This window comes from Pseudonaja textilis, chromosome 1, assembly GCF_049901715.1.
Source record: "Pseudonaja textilis isolate UNSWEBS1 chromosome 1, rPseTex1.2, whole genome shotgun sequence".
NCBI lineage: Eukaryota > Metazoa > Chordata > Lepidosauria > Squamata > Elapidae > Pseudonaja > Pseudonaja textilis.
The window spans coordinates 317,370,682-317,390,177 of NC_141990.1; the positions used below are offsets into that span (position 1 = coordinate 317,370,682).

Genomic DNA, 19,496 nt, shown 5'->3' on the forward strand with positions numbered 1-19,496 from the left:
CAGCTGCAGCAGCACAGGTGACTCAGGAGTAAGGCTGCAAGGGGATGGCCCCTCCCACAAGGGATAAAAGCCAGCCTTCGTGGGTTGGCTTCTTTGCAGGAAGCAAAGAAGTCCTTGCATTTCAAGCCTTGTGGAAGTTCGGTCTATCCTGGTTTGTTTTCGGAGACTTTTGGCTTTGAATATTTCCTCGCACTTAATCTTGTGTTCTTGGCAGCCTTGCACAACCTTGCTTTTATCTGGGACAATTAGTTTTCATAGCGCTTTGCTGTGAATGAGCAGAATTCACGGAGACGCATTTAAAAGGTTTTGCTTTCATCTATGTTTTGCATTTGTTTGATTTGAACAAGGCTTAGGTCACAGAACATCTTTAGCCTCTCAGCTGATGCACAATGGTGCACAATCGCCGAACCAGTAGGGAAACTGGTAGAATCCCACCACTGACCAGGAGAGCCCCCGTGGGCCAGATCTGGCCACATCGCAAGCCAAATCCAGCCCCGTGGGCCTTGTGTTTGGCACCCCTGCACTAATTAATCAATCAAGGGGTTGATCGGGAAGAAAAATATCTTCTCAATATACAAATTAAAATACTATTTATTTATTTCATTTTAATTTTATTTATTTATTTTGGTTTGTCAATTGCTTACAAGGTAATAGGTATAAGTAAAAACATGGTTATGAATACACGGATACGAACAAGAAAAATAAAAGAACCAAGATAAGATAACAGGTATAAGGATAAACATAGTTATGAGTGCATGAAATGGGTACATATAAGAAAAATAAAAAGAAACAATAAGACAGGGACGGTAGGCACGTTGGTGCGCTTATGCACGGCCCCTACAGACCTCTTAGGAAAAGGGTGAGGTCAATAGTAGACAATCTAAGGTTAAAGTTTTTGGGGTTTGGGGAAGAAACCACAGAGTCAGGTAGAGTCTTCCAGACATTGACCGCTCTGTTGCTGAAGTCGTATTTCCTGCCACCAAGTTTGGTGCGGTTAACCTTGAGTTTGTATCTATTGTGTGTTCTTGTGTTGTTGTGGTTGAAGCTGAAGTATTCATTGACAGGTAGGACATTGCAATGTATGATTTTATATACTATACTTAGATCAGACCGAAGGCGGCGTAGTTCCAGGTTTTCTAGGTCTAGAATTTTAAGTCTGGTGGCATAAGGTATTCTGCAACGAGTAGAGGAGTGGAGAACTCTTCTTGTGGAAATATTTCTGGACTTTCTCCACCGTGTTAATATCAGACACATAATGTGGGTTCCAGACTGATTTGTATACTTCTCTTAAGAGCCACCTGCTTAAATCAGATGTGGGCATTTTTATTTACCCTGGCCGCATCTGGGACACTTTTGGGACAACCAAAATTGAGAATCTCTACCGATTGTACAAGGAGGCCAAATTCACTTAGTAACTATCTCACTTAGCATCCGAAATTTTGGGCTCAATTTGTGGTGATCAGACTAGCCGTACTGATCGGGAACGTTCAGGAGCTGAACCAGAGTCAGCAATAAATCTCTAAGGAGGCTTTGCAGAGCTCTGCAACACACAAAACACAACACAACACAATCTCCTTCTACCTGCCCCACCAAGCTGAGCTGCTCAAACTGCACCCCGAAATCCAGAGGGTGTCAGAGGTTCCAGCAATTGCCCTCATGAAATCACCAGCCTTGGGCCAAGCTTCGAAAGAAGTCAAAAGATTTATTAGGAGCAACATGCTGGCATTAACCTAAATGAAGCCAACTCTGGCATATGTAATTTACAGTCACCTGTGACCCTGTTTCCCCGCTTCCCCTTCCCAGAAGTGTCATCAATCCTATTCTCCAATAAAGCACATCCACAGCCTGGGTGTCATCAATCACATTCTCCAATGAAGGGTTTTCGTGGTGTACCGCTCCTTCAGATTCCATCCCTTGTTCGCGGCAACTCAAAAACAGGCATAGGAATGCTTTACGAGTTGACAGAGGATGACCCCACGTGGCAGTACCTGATCCCCGCCCACTTATTAGGCATGCAAAATTATGCCATCCCAGCCGCCATCTTGATTTTCCTGTCTCTTTCCCAGAGACCTCTACGGGCCAGTCCTTCATTTAATGACCATGATCGTGCACACACAGTTTCCGTTGCTGAGCCAGGCCACTGTGAAGCCCCCATCCCCATTTTACAACCCATCCTGCTGCAGATGCTAAGTGAATCGCTGCTGTTGTTAAGTGGGAAGCCTGATTGTTAAGTGAATCTGACTTCCCCACCGGCGTGGGACCGTAGAAGATAATCACACACAACCACCATGTGGGAAGGGCCCCCCGCCCTCACCCCCCCAGAAGAATGAAGTATTTGGGGAAATGTTTTTTTTTTAAAGGCAGAATATTATATTTCCCCAAAGGAGAAAATGGAGAAACGTGTTCTTAAAGGCAGAATGCAACGCCTCCCAGAGGATGCCAGCACTTAAGGAGATAAAGAGCTTGCTGAAAAAGGAAGCCAACTATCCAGATGGCTCCATTCAGAAGCAAAGCAAACACTACAGGCTGAAGCCCATTCAAGACAGGATCTTTCAAACTCCCTGCAGCAAAAATTTGACACCTAACAAAAGCAGAGCAATAGGATCAGAACAAGCACCCCCTCAGCCAAGACCCAACACGGGAGGAAAGCCATTAGCCATAATAGGATTAACCCGCGACCATTTGGCAGAAGACACAGAGCTCGCTATATTGCGCAATCGCCTAAGGCAGGGAGGTCAAACTCAAGGCCCGGAAGCCAGATCTGGCCCGCGAGGCCTGCCTGGAAACAGCGAAGGCCTGGCCTGTGGCGCCTCTGCCAGCAAAAACAGAGCTCGGGGGTGGGGCGTGCACTCCCCGGGGCCCCTCTTTGGCCGCAATGGCCACCTGCGGACCTCGGCCAACGAAAACAAACTAAAAACAAAACAAAAGGAGAAATGTTTCTCCTTTTGCATCTGAGCACGCAAGACGGGACAGGAAAGGAGAAAAATGAAAGAGGGAAGATGAAGAAAAAGAAGGAGAATGAAGAGGGAAGAAAAAAAAACAAGAAAGGGAGACGGGAAGGAAGGAGAAAGAGAGGGAGGGAGGGGAAGGAAGGAAGGCGGGAGGGGAGGGGAAAAGGGAGGAAGGGGAGAGATTGGGGAAAAGGGAGGGAGGAAGGAGATGGATGAAAAGAAGGGAGGAAGGAAGGAGAAAGAGAGGGAGGGAGGGAGGAAAGGAAGGTTGGGGGAGGAAGGAGAGAGATTGGGAAAAAGGGAGGGAGGAAGGAGATGGATGAAAAGAAGGGAGGAAGGAAGGAGAAAGAGAGGGAGGGAGGGAGGAAAGGAAGGTGGGGGAGGAAGGAGAGAGATTGGGAAAAAGGGACGGAGGAAGGAGATGGATGAAAAGAAGGAAGGAAGGAAGGAAGGAAGGAAGGAGAAAGAGAGGGAGGGAGGGGAGAAGGAAGGCGGAGGGAAGGGAAAAGGAGGAAGGAAGGAGATGGATGAAAAGAAGGAAGGAAAGAAGGAAGGGATGAAGGAAAGAATGAAGGAGAAAGAGAGGGAGGGAGGGGAAGGAAGGAAGGCGGGAGGGAGGGAGGGGAAAAGGGAGGAAGGAGAGAGAGATTGGGGAAAAGGGAGGGAGGAAGGAGATGGATGAAAAGAAGGGAGGAAGGAAGGAGAAAGAGAGGGAGGGAGGGAGTAAAGGAAGGTGGGGGAGGAAGGAGAGAGATTGGGAAAAAGGGACGGAGGAAGGAGATGGATGAAAAGAAGGGAGGAAGGAAGGAGATGGATGAAAAGAAGGAAGGAAAGAAGGAAGGGATGAAGGAAAGAATGAAGGAGAAAGAGAGGGAGGGAGAGAAGAAGGAAGGCGGGGAGGAGAAAAGGGAGGAAGGAGAGGGATTGGGGAAAAGGGAGGAAGGAAGGAGATGGATGAAAAGAAGGAAAGAAGGACGGAAGGAAGGAAGGAAGGAAGGAAGGAAGGAAGGAAGGAAGGAGAAAGAGGGAGGGAGGGAAGAAGGAAGGTGGAGAGTGGGGGGAAGGAAGGAAGGAGAGAGAATGGGAAGGAGGGAAGGAGGAAGGAGATGATGAAAGGAAGGAAGGTAGATAAGTAGGAAGGAAGGAAGGGGAGGAGGGAGGGAGGGAGATGGGAGGGGGAATGAAGGAAGAAAGGAAGGAAAGAATGGGAGGGAGGGAGGGAGTGTATAATGTGAGGGAGGGTCTCAGGGAAGTCCTGCCTTAGCACTTGGCCACCACAGGTGCCCCCGACACATGTGAGCTGGCCACGCCCACCTGGCCATGCCCCCGCCCCCGAGGTCAAACACAACCTTGATGCGGCCCTGAATGAAAGGGAGTTTGACACCCGTGTCCGAAGGGCTACTCAGACCTTACACAAACCCACCTCTTGGCAGCACCCTTTCTAAAAATCCACGTACTCTTCAACCCAGTTGCTCCGCTGACCCAGAACTGCTGTCGCTTCAGATTCTCGTTCAACTTTCTTTCCAAACAGCCTCCATTTTATTTGATTCCCGGCTTGGACCTCAACCAGGCGGATATTTCCTTCCAACGGGTCATAAATAGAAGTCAGGAGCCCCGAATTTCAGTCCCGCAAAGAACGGCGTAAGTGTGAAAAAAAAGCTTCGTCCATCCCTATTTTCAGCGCCGTTGTAAACTTCGAACGGTTGAAAGTCGAGCAGTCCTGATATCTATGTGGCCACTAAGGGCCGACGGGGACTTTGTGGCACTTAATCAATCCATTAAATTAATTACAACTTTAAAAAAAAAAAAAAAAACACCTCGCCCCACCAGACTCTGCGGGTTAAAGTTTAACGAATTTGTTCTTCCTTCTTGTTTTTTTCTCTTAAAACAAAATTCTCTGATCGGAAAATAAATCCGTCCTCTTCCAAAGGAACAAAGAAAGATTTTTTTGTGGTGGGGGTGACAGACTTGGGCTTGGTCATCTGTCCTGGGTCCCCGTTTCATTTCTTTTATTTTTTTTAGCCCAATTCAAGACACCTATTTTAACTTCCAAAGTCACCACCCGCTCGGGAGGGGAGGGGGGGAAAAAAATAATAATTATTATAATAATCATCTCTTTTTCTTTTCTTTTCCAAAACCCGATCCAAGTTTTCGCAAAGCCCTTGGCCGGCTGTAGCCAGCGGAGTGAAATCTCCCTTTGATCGTCATCCCAGCACCTCCGTCCTCCGCGGGGCTTGAAATAACTTGCATTTTTAAAAAATGATCCACGATCTGCTTTCTTCCCTTCACCACCCCCACCCCGCTGGAAAAAAATAAATGTCGTATTTTAAATCCTGCCTCATGCGCTGACCGTGTTGTCCTGCCAGGGAATTTGAATTGATGACCGACGGGGCAAAGGTGAGAAACAAAATAAAAAGGAATAAAAAAACTGGACGGGGGGAGGGAGGTTTGGAGATGCTGTGGGCGATCTCTGGATACCAATCAGCCAGGGCTCCCTGAGGGTTGGCCAGGCTGGCTGAGGCTTCTGGGACTTGTGATCTGCCAACCCGACTGGTAGGAACTGAGCTGACTGTCCAATGAGGGGAACAAGTGGGAATTGTGGCCGCCGTGTTAGGCTCTCTCCCCGCCACCAAGTGAGATTCTAGTCCTCCGGATTCTGACTAAATAACAGAGTCAAACTGAAAACAGTACCGAGGGAGAGAGAGAGGGAGGGAGGGAGGGAAGAAAATGGAGAAGAGAGATATGGGAAGGAAGGAAAGAAGGAAGGAAGGAAGGTGGGATGAAGGGAAGGAGGGAGGGAGGGAGGGAGGAAGGAGAGGTGGGAAGGAGGGTGGGATGAAGGGAAGGAGGGAGAGAGGGAAGGAGGGAGGGAGGGAGGGTGGAAGGAAGGAAGGAAGGAAGGAGAGGTGGGAAGGAGGGTGGGATGAAGGGAAGGAGGGAGAGAGGGAAGGAAGGGGAGGGAGGGAGGAAGGAAGGAAGGAAGGAGAGGTGGGAAGGAGGGTAGGATGAAGGGAAGGAGGGAGGGAAGGAAGGAGGGAGGGAGGAAGAAAGAAGGAAAGAAGGAAGGGGAGAGAGGGAGGGAGGAAAATGGATGGAGGGAGGGTGGAAAGAAAGGAAGAAGGGAGGAAAGAAGGAAGGAGGGAGGGAAGGAAGGAAGAAGGAAGGGAGGAAAGGAAGGACGGGAAGAAAGGAGAGGGGAGCAAGGGAGGGAGGAAAATGGAGGGAGGGAGGAGGAAGGGAAAGGAAAGGAAGGAGGGAGGGAGGGAAGGAGGAAGAAGGAAGGAAAGAAGGAAGGAAAGAAGGAAGGAGGGAGGGAGGGAGGAAAACGGAGGGACGAGAGGGGAGCAAGGGAGGGAGGGAGGGAATTACTTTGCTTAAACCTTCCAAGAGGAACCTGGGGAAGGGAGAGGAAGGGAGGGGAAGACCTGTCCAGGGACCCCAGAAGCCCCCAGACCGCGTCCCCTGGGATTGAGCAGTCGCTCTCCTTTTCCTGCCCGCTGACGGAGGATTAGAGGTTGGGAACAAAACGCCTTTCAGAAACTGCAGCTTCTCCGGCTTGGCCTTTTCCCCGCTCCAGGGGCGAGCAGAAAGTGGGTCGTATATTCTGCATTTCTTGCTGCTTCCATCCAAACTTTCCCTGCAAGGCCACCACCACGACCGACGTTAGAAAAATCAGGCAGGGCAGCGGCCGAAGCAACTGGCCTTACAATGCACCCAATTTCTGGAAAGCAATGAACAAAAACCACACTATACAAGGGAATGCCGAGAAGAAGAAGAAGAAGAAGAAGAAGAAGAAGAAGAAGAAGAAGAAGAAGAAGAAGAAGAAGAAGAAGAAGAAGAGGAAGAGGAAGAGGAAGAGGAAGAGGAAGAGGAAGAGGAAGAGGAGGAGGAGGAGGAGGAGGAGGAGGAGGAGGAAGAAGAAGAAGAAGAAGAAGAGGAGCAGGAGGAGGAGGAAAGAAGAGGAGGAGGAGGAGGAGAAGGAGAAGAAGAAGAAGAAGAAGAAGAAGAAGAAGAGGAGGAGGAGGAGGAGGAGGAGGAGGAGGAGGAGGAGGGGGATGAGAAGGAGAAGGAAGAGGAAGAGGAGGAAAAGGAAGAAGAAGAGGAAGAAGAAGAAGAGGAGGACGAGGAGGAGGGGGAGGAAGAAGAGGGGAGGAAGAGGAAGAAGAGGACGAGGAGGGGATGAGAAGGAGGAGGAAGAGGAGGAGGAGGAAAAGGAAGAGGAAGAGGAAGAAGAAGAAGAGAGGAGGAGGAGGAGGAGGAGGAGGAAGAGGAAGAGGAAGGAGAAGGAGAAGGAGAAGGAGAAGAAGAAGAAGAAGAAGAGGAGGAGGAGGAGGAGGAGGAGGAGGAGGAGGAGGAGGAGGAGGAGGGGAGGGGAGGAGGAGGAGGAGGAAGGAGGAGGAGAAGGAGAAGGAGAAGAAGAAGAAGAAGAAGAGGAGGAGGAGGAGGAGGAGGAGGAGGAGAAAGAGGAGGAGGAGGAGGAGGAGGAGAAGGAGAAGGAGAAGGAGAAGAAGAAGAAGAAGAAGAAGAGGAGGAGGAGGAGGAGGAGGAGGAGGAGGAGGAGGAGGAAAGAAGAGGAGGAGGAGGAGGAGGAGGAGGAGAAGAAGAAGAAGAAGAAGAAGAAGAAGAAGAAGAAGAAGAAGAAGAAGAAGAAGAAGAAGAAGAAGAAGAAGAAGAAGAAGAAGAAGAAGAAGAAGAAGAAGAAGAAGAAAAGCTGATGGCGGAGTGTCGTGCCCAGAAAAAGCAATGTTTGCTGCGAACCTTCCCCCAAAATAATAAAAGTAATAATAACCTTCTGATCCTACAAACTGAATCAGACTTTTTTTCCCTTTTTCTTTCTTTTTTCTTTTGCAAAAGTGGGATATTAGACAATCCCTTGGAACCGGATGGATTCCCTCGCCCTGCAGCCAGAGAGGCACTTGCGATTCAGTGGACAATATGGGGGGGGGGGGTCCAGCCCCCACTGAAACTGAAGCCCCCCCCTCTCCACAAAAGGGGGATCGAGGCCCTTTTGGGGGAAAATTCACCCAACATTTTCAGAGCCTTCGGACTGTTTTGTTTTGGGATAATTGGCTGCAAGGTAGACCCCAAATAGACTGGTGAAACGAAAGGTTATGGTGTGGTGAAATAATTTGGTATGAAGAGGCATAACTATGTATACTTATGTATAAACGTGTCAATAGCCACGTAAATATATGAAAATATGACATAAATCAAATGTAAAATGATTGAAATACCATTTAATCATATTCTACATACTTAAGAATAGGTCAAAGTGAGTGAACGCTGCTGCTAATCTGCCGCAATGAATGGAAATATGTTTTTAATTGTAGAATTTGTTTAATAAAGTTTTTTAAATATTAAAGAAAAAGAAAAGAAACTGAACCGCTCCCCCGTGAAGGAGGGGCTCAGGGCCCTTTCAGGGATAAACTCCCCACTGTTGTCCGAGCATTCGGACTGTTTTTTGCAATGTAAGGATGAAACGCCCCCTCCTGCAAACGCGAGACATCCTCAACTTTGAATACCGTCTTTACTCAAGACTCAGCACTGCCAGGCACTCCAGTGCCCCCCTTTTTGGATTCCAGAACCCATCATCCTGCTCCAGGGCCACGAGAACCGAGCTGCAAAATCCTCTAACCTTTTTCCAACACCTCGGTGCGTGTCACCTCCGGAGGTTTACAGGTAATCTCCGATGTACGACAGGTGGCTTGGCGTTCAAAGTTACGACGGAGCCCCCACAGCAAAGGTGCTTTCATCCCAGATCTGACGTTCTTACACTCCATCCTACACACACAGACACACACAGATGCACACACACCCAGAGGGCTGCATCTGGCAGCATTATGAGTTTTTCCAATCTGACGAGTCAATATTTCATTTATATGGAATGGAATGGCACGGAATGGAACAAAACAGAACAGAACAGAACAGAATAGAATAGGAATATAGAATAGAATAGAATAGAATAGAATAGAATAGAATAGAATAGAATAGAATAGAATAGAATAGAATATCCGAATAAAAATAGAATAGAATATCGGAATAAAAATAGAATAGAATATAGAATAGGAATATAGAATAGAATAGAATAGAATAGAATAGAATAGAATAGAATAGAACAGAACAGAATAGAATATAGAATAGAATAGAATATAGAATAGAATAGAATAGAATAGAATAGAATAGAATAGAATAGAATAGAATGCAACGCAATGCAACGCAATGCAACGCAATGCAACGCAATGCAACGCAATGCAACGCAATGCAACGCAATGCTACGCAACGCAACGCAACTCAATACAATACAATAGCAAGAATAGCCAACACCCCAGAAGACAAGCTCAAAAAGCTAAGACAATCCTGGGTTGTACAAACAGAGGCATAGAATCCAGATCACCTGAAGTCTTAGTGCCGCTTTATCAAACCCAAGTAAGGCCACACCTGGAATACTGCAACCAATTTTGGTCACCATAATACCAAAAGAGAGGCTGAGACTTTGGAAAAAGTGCAGAGAAGAGCAACTAAGAGGATTTGAAGGCCTGGAGGCTAAAAACATACATTGCAGAATTTGGGTTTGGCCAGTCCAGAGGAAAGAAGGACTAGGAGAAGAGGTGGGATTCAGCCGGTTCTAACCGGTTCTAAAGAACCGGTAGCAGAAATTTGGAGTAGTTGGGAGAACCGGCCAATCCCACCTCTGACTGGCCCCGTCCCCATCTATTCCCTGCGTCCCAGCTGATTGGCTGGGTCTCCTTTGGTTGCCCTGCACAGGAGAACGGAGCTGGAAAGCAGGTGAGTGGGGTGGGGAGGGAAGGGGGATTTTGCAGTATATCCTTCCCCTGCCACGCCCACCAAGCAACACCCAAGCCACACTGACAGAACCAGTAGTAAAAAAAAAATTGAATCCCACTACTGACCGGGGTGACAGGACAGCAGGGTTCCAGCATTTGAGGGGCTGTCCTAAAGAAGAGGCAGTCCAAGCTATTCTCCAAAGCCCCTGAAGGCAGGAGAAGAAGCAGCAATGGATGGAAACTCATCCAGGAGAGAAGCAACCTAGAACTAAGGAGAAACTTCTTAACAGTGAGGACAATTAACCGGTGGAACAACTTGCCACTAGGAATTGGGGGCACTCTAATACTGGAGGTATCTAAGAAGAGACTGGATAGTCGGGGGGGGGGAGGCTGGACTAGGTGGTCTCCAGGGTCTCTTCCAGCTTCTCTTCTATCGTTTATTCCCTCTTCCCTTCCATGTCTTCAAGAAGAGAACGGACCAGTGATTTGTCTGGAAAAGGATAGGGTTTCCTGCTTGAGCAGGGGGTTGGACCAGATGACCTCCAAGGTCCCTTCCAAGTCTTGTTATTCTCCTTCTCACCTCTCTCCAAAAAAGGACCGCTCACCTGTGTGGCTGGATTTAATCACGGCCCATCCCATTCGGCTGCCTCTTCCTACGTCTACCAGCCCCCCCCCTCCCCCACCCTTCCCGTTCCCCCTCCCCGGCATATATTTTTTTTAAAGCACCCCCCGAGCACCAATCACACCCCGGTCTGCTGTAAACATGGTTGGTTTCACAACAATAACGAAGCAGAACCAACGGGGATCTGTGAAAGTTTCAGACATCTGTGGAACAAATGAGGAAGGGCTGCTACCAGATGTTTTTAAACCAAGAGTCCCCTCCCCGGCTCAGTTTCTCCTCCTGTCCCCCCCCCTCCCCGTGCATCGCCTGATATTTGGGCAGGAGGAGCTGTAGAATTTAGAATAGACTAGAGATGGAAGGGACCTTGGAGGTCATCTAGTCCAGCCCCTTGCTCAAGCAGGAGATCCTATCCCACTTCAGACAAGCGGCTGTCCGTTTGTCTCTTCTTAAAACGCTCCGCGGATGGGGCACTCCTCATAATGGCTGAAGGCAAAGCTGTTCCACTGGTTAATTGTTCTCGTTGGCACTAAATTCCTCCTTAATTCCAGGTTGCTTCTCTCCTGGATTAGTTTCCATCCGTTGCTTCTTGTCTCCTGTACTTTGGAGAATAGCTTGACCCCCTCATCTTTGGGGCAGCCCCTCAAATATTGGAAGGCTGCTATCCTGTCACCCCTAATTCTTCTTTTCTTTAGACTGGCCAAACCCAAATCCTGCAACCATTCTTCATACGTTTTTATCTCCAGGCCTTTAATTTATTTGTTTGTTTGGTTGGTTGGTTTTTATTTATTTATTTATTTATTTTCAATTGCTCACAAGATAATACGTATAAGTAAAAACATAGCTATGAATACATGGATACAAATAAGAAAAATAAAAGAAACAATAGGACAAGGACGGTAGGCATGTTGGTGCGCTTATGCACGCCCCCTGCAGACCTCTTAGGAAAGGGGTGAGGTCAATAGTAGACAGTCTAAGGTTAAAAGTTTTGGGGGTTTGGGGAATAAACTACAGAGTCGGGTAGAGTATTCCAGATATTGACCACTCTGTTGCTAAGTATTTCCTACAATCAAGTTTGGTGCGATTAACCTTGAGTTTGTATCTATTGTGTGCTCTTGTGTTGTTATGGTTGAAGCTGAAGTATTCATTTGCAGGTAGGACATTGCAATGTATGATTTTATGTACTATACTTAGATTGGACTGAAGTCGGCATAGTTCTAGGTTTTCTAGGTCTCGAATTTCGAGTCTGGTGGCATAAGGTCTTCTGCAACGAGTAGAGGAGTAGAGAACTCTTCTTGTGAAATATTTCTGGACTTTTTCAATTGTGTTAATATCAGATACATGATATGGATTCCAGACTGATGAGCTGTATTCGAGTATTGGTCTAGCAAATGTTTTGTATGCTCTAGTTAGTAGTGTGATATTACCGGAGAAAAAGCTACGCAGGATTAGGTTAACAACTCTTAACACCTTTTTGACTGTGTAGTTACAGTGGGCTCTAGCACCTAGATCATTAGAGGTGAGTATTCCAAGATTAGCTAAGATTAATCATCTTAGTTGCTTTTCTCTACCCTTCTTTTCCCGATGTCTCAACATCTTTTTTTGTAATATGGTGACCAAAACTGGATGCAATATTCCTTACTAAAACTTTATAAAGCGATGCTAATACTCCACCTGAGTTTGATTCTACGCCTCTGTTTATAAAACCAAGGATTGTATTCGCTTTGGCTGCTGCCACACACGGCTGGCTCATGTCGAAAGGATCCTCCACGGGTCTTCCAAGGTCCCTTTCATAGTTCCTGTTTCTGAGCCTAATCTAATACTGCTATCCTGTCACCCCTAATCCTTCTTTTCTTGAGACCAAACAAACCCAAATCCTGTAGCTGTTCTTCGTGTATTTTAGACTCCGGGCCTTTGATCCACTTAGTTGCTCTTCTCTGCACTTTTACCAAAGTCTCAACCTCTTTTTCACAGAATGGTGACCAAAATTGGTTGCAGTATTCCCAAAGGTGTGGCCTTACGAAAGGATTTATAAAGTGGTACTCAGTGGTGAGATTCAAATAATTTAACAACCAGTTGTCTGCCTTAACGGTTTCTTCCAAAACCAGCTCACCAAACTGCTCAGAAAGTTAACAACCAGTTGGCACAAACCGGTGCGAACCGGCTGAATCCCTCCACTGCTAATACTCCATCTGACCTTGATTCCATGATTCTATTTATACAACCCAGGATTGCATCGGCTTTTTGGGCGGCGGTTGCTGCTGTGTTGTCGCCGAGTCAGCTGCCCAACGGATCAATTCCCCCTCCCCCAAGGCCAAAGGGGGCCAAGCCGAGACTGCGGGAGACACGGAAACCCTCAGGAAATGCCGTTTTGTGCCAGCTGCTAAGCCACGATAAGATAGCTTGTTGCTTCAGGAGCTGATCCAGGCTGAACAAGTTGTAAGAATGCCGCCGATCGGGGCTTCTTTAGGGCTTCGCAAAACGTGTCAATTCCCCTGTTCATTTAACTCTCAGGGCCGTTATCCAGGCAGTCCTTAAAACCATTCCCTTTAGTGACCATTTGAAGTTACAACAGGACTGGGAAAAAGTGACCTATGGCCGTTTTTCACACTTAGGACCGTTGCGGCATCTCCAGGGTCACCTGATCAAAATCTGGGCCCTTGGCAACTGACTCGTATTTACGATGGTCGCCGTGTCCTGGAGTCACGCGATCCGCTTGAGACCTTCTGACAAGCAAAGTCCGCGGGGAAACCAGATTCATTTAATGACCGTGTTGCTAACTTAGCAGCTGCAGTGATTCCCTTAACCATGGTGGCAAGAGAGGTTGTAAATCGGTCAAAAGTTCCTCGAACAACTGTCTTAACTTTAGCAGTAGAAAATTTTGACTCAATTAGGGCCGTAAGGCGAGGACTCCCTGTTCGTGGCAGCGGTGAAAGTACCAAGCTAGAAACCAGGAGATCTTAGTTCGAGTCCTGCCTTAGGCATGAAGCCAGCTGAGGGAATCTTTTGGCCAGCCACTCTCTCTCAACCCTAGCAAGCAGGCAATGACAAACCACTTTTGAGAAACCTTGCCAAGGAAATCATAGGGGCTTATTATCCAGGCCATCTCCAGGGGTCAAAAATGGACTCAATTCAGTGGTGGGATTCCAATTTTGGTGGAATTCCAATTTTGGTCACCACACTATAAAAAGAAGCTAGGACTCCAGAAAAAAGTGCAGAGAAGAGCAACTAGGATGATGAAGGGACTGGAGACTAAAACGTGAAGAACGGTTGCAGGACCTGGGCCTGGCTAGTCTAGGGAAGAGAAGGACCAGGGGAGACAGGAGAGCAGTCTTCCAAGACTTGAGGGGTTGCCCCAGAGAGGAGGAAGGGGCGAAGCTATTTTCCAAGGCACCTGAAGGTCAGACAAGGAATAATGGATGGAAACTGATCCAAGGAGAGATTCAACCTGGAAATAAGGAGAAGAAATTTTCTGACAGGGAGAACAATCAACCAAGTTGTCTTCAGAAGATGTGGGAGCTTCATCCCTGGAAGCTTTCAAGAAGAGACTGCACTGCCCTCTGTCAGAAATGGTGTAGGGTCTCCTGCTTGGGTGGCGGGTTGGACTAGATGACCTACAAAGTCCCTTCCGATCATCTGTTATCTGTTAAATTGTTATACCACTGGTTCGGAGGGCGTGGCTTGGTGGGTGTGCTTTGCCTAACACTGCAGCTTTCCCCACACCAGCTGAGACCTGCAGCACCAATCAGCTGAGAGGATAAGCAGATGGGCGGATGGGAGGGCCAATCCCGTGCTTTTCTCTTCTTTTCTCCTCGTGATCGTAGTAGGCTTTTTTTTTACTACCGGTTCGGTCAAACCGGTCCGAACCGGTAGCATACGACCATTGAATTATACCCATTTTACTAACACAAGGCTGATTTTTTTTAAAAAAAAAAAAAAGGCATGAAAGAAAGGCCTCTCCATCACCTGAAGGCACCTAGAACTTGCATGGTCAGTGACAGTCTACCTCAGATGACAGAAGGCCGCTTTTTTTTCCCCCTCACAATTTTGCATTGGCCTCCTGTTGACAAAACGGTCACTGGGAAACCAGTACAGTTTGAACTGGGCTGGTGGGGGCGATGTGGAGGTTGGAGAGCTCGCCCCCTTCCTGAAGGCATCTGTCTTAATACCCCTTTGTAAAGCTTTAGTAAAGCCACACCCGGAACACTCTGCATCCAGTTTTGCTCACCACCTTACGAAAAGAAAAAAGAATAAAAGATGTGGAGACTTTTGGAAAAAGTGCAAAGAAGAGCAACTAAGATGCAACAAAATCCGATTAAAAACATCCAACCTCAACTTTTACACTTTTACATCATGGTATAAACTAGCCATTTCTACCACCACAAACCTATCTAATCGGTAAAACCTAAAACCAACGTTGCTTTTTTTTCCTCTCACTTCAAGCACAAAGTCCAGCAACGGTTTCCAAGTAAAAACAAAAAGATTTGCATTTCTTTTTTTTCCCTTCCTTGGACCAAAGCCTTCTCTGCTAACTCCATAAAACTTTGGCAGCCCTTCATCCATGGCGGGGATCGGAACATCCTTCCATTTTTGTGTGTAGTGTCGCTGCCGTCAAAATATATGACCTATGGGTTGGACTAGATGATCTACAAGGTCCCTTCCCACTCTGTTAACCTGTAACCTGTCATCAAAGTTCGTACTTTTTTTTTTCCTCCCAAGTCTTTTTGCCATTAAACCCAGAAGAAAAGTTTCTGGGGTTCATCGTGATATTCGCTTTGAGAATCTTGCATATTAAGTTGTGAATCCTACTCCGACGTTTCTTTATCACACGTCCATCCTGAGGGATTAAAAGTTCCCGTCTTTAGACCACGAGGGCTGCAAAAATACCCCAAGTCTCCTTTTTTGTAATTTTGAGCCCCACCACCCCTGTTCCTCCCCCTCCAGAGATATTTTAAGCCCCGCGGCAATTGCCTGCTGGTCTTCCGTCCATCCTTCCACCCTCCGATTCCCCAACAATGTCCTGGCGGCTCTGCCTGGGTTTTCTCTTCGAAGCATAAACGGAATTCTTCTATCCCTGCTTGTTTGAATTAGCGCCTTCCGTGATTTCGTTTTCATTCGGGATGCCAATGGCGGCGGCTTCTTGGGGGGTCAAGGGGCCTCCCCCAAGAAAGGGAAGGGAGAGGCCTGGGACCCCCCCCACCCGCCCAACAGCCCCACAGCCTCCCCTGACCTGGTGCCCACTTTAATATCATGGCCCCCCCACCGCAGGCTGCCCGACTCTTAACATGGGATTTGTACTCCTCTTGCCTCCTATTTTAAACTTGAATGTTCCGTTTTTATTCTTTCTTAACATTCGTGCAGGGTGAGGGAGGGAGGCGGGCGGTCTCCAAATATGATAGAGAGATGATGACAGATTAGAAAGAGACAGAGAGAGAGAGACGGATAAGGTAGGTGATTGGAGAGAGAGAGAGAGGCAGACACGATAGATGAAGATAGATGGGGGGGGTGATGGATGGATGGAAATATATGATAGAGATGGAGGGAAGGATGGAGGTATGGGTGGAGACAGAGAGAGAGATGAGGGGTAGGTGGTGGTGAGTGGATGGAGGGGTGGAGAGAGAGATGATACATAGATAGATAGATAGATAGATAGATAGATAGATAGATAGATAGAGGGATGGAGGGATGGATAGAGAGAGAGATGATAGATGGATGGATGATAGATAGATAGATAGATAGATAGATAGATAGATAGATAGATAGATAGATATACAGACAGATAGGTAGGTAGGTAGGTAGGTAGATGGAGGGATGGAGGGATGGATAGAGAGAGAGATGATAGATGGATGGATGATAGATAGATAGATAGATAGATAGATAGATAGATAGATAGATAGATAGATAGATGGATGATAGATGGATGATAGATGGATGGATGATAGATAGATAGATAGATAGATAGATAGATAGATAGATAGATAGATAGATAGATAGATAGATGATAGATAGATAGATAGATAGATAGATAGATAGATAGATAGATAGATAGATAGATAGATAGATATACAGACAGGTAGGTAGATAGATAGATAGATAGATAGATAGATAGATAGATAGATAGATAGATAGATAGATAGATAGATATACAGACAGACAGGTAGGTAGGTAGGTAGGTAGATGGAGGGATGGAGGGATGGATAGAGAGATGATAGATGGATAGATGATAGATAGATAGATAGATAGATAGATATATGATAGATAGATAGATAGATAGATAGATAGATAGATAGATAGATAGATGATAGATAGATAGATAGATAGATAGATAGATATACAGACAGATAGGTAGGTAGGTAGGTAGATAGATGGAGGGATGGAGGGATGGATAGAGAGAGAGATGATAGATGGATGGATGATAGATAGATAGATAGATAGATAGATAGATAGATAGATAGATATACAGACAGACAGGTAGGTAGGTAGGTAGGTAGATGGAGGGATGGAGGGATGGATAGAGAGATGATAGATGGATGGATGATAGATAGATAGATAGATAGATAGATATATGATAGATAGATAGATAGATAGATAGATAGATAGATAGATAGATAGATAGATGATAGATAGATAGATAGATATACAGACAGATAGGTAGGTAGGTAGGTAGATAGATGGAGGGATGGAGGGATGGATAGAGAGAGAGATGATAGATGGATGGATGATAGATAGATAGATAGATAGATAGATAGATAGAGGGATGGAGGGATGGATAGAGAGAGAGATGATAGATGGATGGATGATAGATAGATAGATAGATAGATAGATAGATAGATATACAGACAGATAGATAGATAGATAGATAGATAGATAGATAGATAGATAGATAGATAGATATACAGACAGACAGACAGGTAGGTAGGTAGGTAGGTAGGTAGATGGAGGGATGGATAGAGAGAGAGATGATAGATGGATGGATGATAGATAGATAGATAGATAGATAGATAGATAGATAGATAGACAGACAGACAGACAGACAGACATAACAGGAAGATAGTTAGAGGAATAGAGGGATGGATAGAGAGGATAGAGGGATGATGGATGGATGGATAGAGGAAGATAGTAGATATATGATAGATAGATAGACAGATATGAGAGAGGGAGAGAGAGAGAGAGAGAGAGAAAGAATGTTTTTTTCAGTCCGAGAAAACTGAACTGCCCCTGTCAGAGGCGCGACTTCCTTCCTCACCCCATTCATAAGCCAAAAAGCCAAACAAAGGGTGCAAGATACCAGAAAGACTGAATGTCCAATAAAAACCAAATGTACACATCCTCATCCTCCTCTTGCGAGGCCTGGGGGGGGGTGTCAACCCCCCCCCGTAACAACGCAAAACCACTTCCTCAGCCCCGCCTCCAAATTGGCCTTGGGGGCGGGTTTCTGCCTCCATCCCCTCTGCACCCTCCCTTTCAACTTGCTCCCCACACGCCTCAACCCCGTTTTCTTACCTGAGTCGATGCACAGAACTGCACTTTTCTTTGGTGGGATTGGGGGGGAGCGGGGGAGGACAGGTGAGCGAACGGTGCGAGTACTCCAGCCGTGGAAGGATTTCCTGGGAGGAAGCAGAAGAAACAATTAGTGCTTTTGCAAAAATAAATAATAATAAATAAAACGTCATTTTATTGAGATCCCTCTGCCGTCCCTTTCTCACCTAAAAGATCTCCAAACACGGTGAAGTGAATCCGAATCAGAATAGAGCGGGAAGGGACCCTGGAGGTCTTCTAGCCCACCCCCCTGCTCAAGCAGGAGAACCTATCCCATTTCCAACCAGTGACCATCTAGTCTCTTCTTGGAAGCCTCCAGGGATGGAGAACCCACAACTACTTCTTTCTTTTTTTTTTTTTTTAAATAGATTTTATTAAATTTACAATTTAAAAACACACAGAGACACCTTATTAGAGATTCATTATTAACTACCGTATTTCCCCATGTATAAGCCACCCCTTTTTTCCAAAATTTTCAAGCCCAAAAAGTAGGGGGGGGTGGCATATACAAAGCAGGTACACTTTTTATACGTGAAAAATGCATAAAATAATAAAGTAGGAATAAACTGGTTTTCCAGCAGTATGCTATACTTTTTTGTAAAAATTGTACGTGTGTACAAAAATATGGGGGAGCTGATACTTTTATGTTTTGTTGTTGTGTTTTTTATGTTAAAAAAATAATAAAAATTTATTAAAAAAAAAAATTGTACGTGACGATACGATTACGAGTGCGAGTACGCGATAGAAATGCATACGCTAGGCATCGGCCTGAATGCTTCGTTCCTACTCTCGTTCCGATGCGTAGATTGCTAGCGTCGCCCGCACCGCTTTCGGCGTCATGACCGAAGGTGTAGATCTAGACGTCGAATTTTGTTTCTTTGTAAATTTTCTTTCTTCATAACTTGTTTCTCTAATAAAATATTTTTTTCAAAACTTCACAGTCCAAAAATTGGGGGTGGCTTATACAAAGGGGGTGCTTATACATGGGGAAATACGGTAATTGGAAAAAAAATATGCAAAAACCATTATTTAAAAATTCCGATTTGGCTTTCAACAATGGAGGCAATGGTTCATCCCAACAATTTGGATATAACCCACAACTTCTAGTGGCAGGCAGTTCCCCCGGGTCAATTGTCCTCCCTGTCAGGAAGTTTCTGTTTAATTCCAGGTTGCTTCTCTCCTGGATTAGTTTCCATCCATTATTTCTTGCTCTGTCCTTTGGGGCTTCGGAGAATAATTAGACACACACACCCCCTCAAATACTGGGGTGCTGCTATCCTGTCCCCCCAATTCTTCTTTTTTTTTTTTTTAAGACTAGCCAAACCCAATCTCTGCAATCGTTCCTCGGGAGTTTCAGTCTCCAGGCCTTTCGTTGTCTTTAAATTGCTCTTCTCTGCACTTTTTCCAAAGTCTCAACATCTTTTCTTTTCTTTTCTTTTTTTTTTTGGTAACGTGGTGACCAAAACTGGATGCAGAATATTCCAGGTGTGGCCTTACTAAGGCTTTACAAAGCGGCGCTAATCATACTCCACGTGATTTTGACTGCATCCCTCTGTTTATGCAACCCAAGGATTGCATTGGCTTTTTGGGGGGGAGGCTGCT

General features: G+C 46.0%; 1 protein-coding gene across 1 annotated transcript in view; it reads right to left on the reverse strand.

Moving 5' to 3' along the window:
• The window catches only part of NRTN (neurturin), a 66,945-nt gene that overhangs the window by 40,042 nt on the left and 7,407 nt on the right, over nt 1-19,496 (reverse strand). The window contains exon 2 of the mRNA XM_087922564.1: nt 17,859-17,962. The gene's annotated coding sequence lies outside the window, so the exon portion shown is untranslated. The remainder of the gene's footprint in view (nt 1-17,858; nt 17,963-19,496) is intronic.